This window comes from Penaeus vannamei, chromosome 5 (genome assembly GCF_042767895.1).
Source record: "Penaeus vannamei isolate JL-2024 chromosome 5, ASM4276789v1, whole genome shotgun sequence".
Taxonomy (NCBI): Eukaryota; Metazoa; Arthropoda; class Malacostraca; order Decapoda; family Penaeidae; genus Penaeus; species Penaeus vannamei.
In genome coordinates this window covers 39,454,010-39,456,509 of record NC_091553.1, presented here as the reverse complement: position 1 = coordinate 39,456,509, position 2,500 = coordinate 39,454,010, and positions in this window count along the sequence as shown.

Here is a 2,500-nt window from a genome sequence, read left to right as displayed (position 1 = left end):
TCTCTCTCACAGTGCTAATCAAAGCTTCCACCATGGTATAATACGTAGGCACGTATGAGCACTGACAGCGTTTCATCTTCCTGATTAGTTACAATACATGTTGAAATATAGTAAAAATAATAGTAAAAATGTATGCGTGATAAATCTGAGAAGCTGCGGACAATGAAGAACAAGAATTGGGAACGAGAAAGAGAATGTGTATAAACGATGAACATAACAAAAAGAGACAAAAGAGAGAAAAATGGTGATAATGCGAACGACGAGTAAACATCAGAAAAAAAACAGTGAATTAGAAGAAATAAGTCGGATATTGAAATAAATGTTAGAACTGAGAAGAGAGAGAATGTGTAAAAATGGCAGGAAATGAGAGGCAGATAAAAGGAGAAAGAATGAGAGAAAGATCAAGAACACGATAAAATCAAAGATAATATGAGGTGAATAGAATATGTTGTGACAAATGTATAAAAAGGTGTAACTTGAAAATAGACAAAAAGACATATTTATCGAGTTCTATTATTTATTTTCTAAAGCGTTTACGTGCTTGTATGTGTACAGATTTTTTTATTTTCTATTTCTCTCTCTCTCTCTCTCTCTCTCTCTCTCTGTCTCTCTCTGTCTCTCTCTCTCTCTCTGTCTGTCTCTCTGTCTCTCTCTCTTTCTCTGTCTGTCTGTCTGTCTGTCTGTCTGTCTCTCTCTCTCTTTCTCTCTCTCTCTCTCTCTCTCTCTCTCTCTCTCTCTCTCTCTCTCTCTCTCTCTCTCTCTCTCTCTCTCTCTCTCTATATATATATATATATATATATATATATAAACATATATATAAATATATATATATATATATATATATATATATACATATATATATAAACATATATACATACATATATATGTATATATATATATATATATATATATATATATATATATATATATATATATATATATATATATATATATATATATATAGCTTGAATCCAATCTTTGGCAGTAAAGTGGCTATTTCTTCCTCTCTCACTGGAGACATATATCATATATCACACATATATCTGTATATATGTATTTGTGTTTGTGTTAAACAGCTTGTGTCCTTCATCTGGTCTATGATTCTAAAAGAATTAAGATACGAGAGAAGGTATCATATCATCATCATTACCATTATTGTCATATTCACTACTGAAATATTTTTTACTTTCATTATCATCATAAGCATTTATATTTATTCATTATCAAAATGACCAAATGAGGGTTTTGTAATTTTTGTATTTAAATTCGTCATCATTGATGTTATCATTTCTTTGTTACTATTTTCATTATCATTATATCACCATAATCACTCTTGTTATTCTTAGCGTTATATATTATTATTAACTTCATCATCATCATTATCACTGTCCTTAAAATATTTTGTCAATTATCATTATCATTATTACCAGTTTCATTATTATTGTTATTATTGCCAGTTTCATTGTCATTATTATTATCATTATTACCAATTTCATTATCCTTATTATTATCATTATTACCAATTTCGTTGTCATTTTCATTATTATATTACTACTATTTCTACTACAGATATTATTTTCTTCCTACATAGCAGGAGTGTTATTCGTATTGTCAACATCACTTTTCCATATTATTATCATTATGGAGTGTCTCGCCAAGCATAATTCTATAAACAGTACTTCTTTTCTCTAAAAACAAATGTGGGAAAAGTATAATGTTGATGAAGCACATCGTGGTTTCGATCCACGGTCCTCCGGGTTATGGACTCAGCGCGCTTCCACTGCGCTACTCTGGCTATGGTTGATGTTGATCTAGAATGAGTAATATTTTGAAATTCTTTATTACCATTATCCTTGTTACTATTGCTAAAGCTATCGTCTTAATCATAATCACTTATGATATCACGTCTATCATTGTTATCATTATCATTATTATGCCTCATGTTCAGAATACATCTGGCCTAAGATAGGTTAAAGATTAACGTATATTAAGGAAATACTGATAATGTGTGCCTGAACTTTCATATGCATTTCTTGGCATGAATTAATGTGTATCAGCCTCATTTCCATCATCCTTATAACTGTTATCATCTTAAGGCTTATTGATCGTGTTCCTTTGTCCAGCAAGAGAGAAGGGCGGAGAAGCGTCAGAGACAAGCTAATATATATCGGCATCAACTATTACTACTGTTATCACTGATTTTCCTTTTTCCCATAAGCACTTCGTATTAGCGTCACCATCATCACAATTCCATATCAGTATCACATTAACATGCTGATAACTGGAATTTATCATTTCGTTCACTTCGAGACTTCTCTCTCTTAAAAAGGAAGGAAAAAAGTAACTCATGTGCAACATAGCGTGGTTTCGATCCACGGTCCTCCGGGTTATGGGCCCGGCGCACTTCCACTGCGCTACCTTGTTGGTTATAATATGCAGTTCAATTATAACTTATATCAAAGGTATTATCAGTGTCTTTATCATTGCTGACACTATCGTC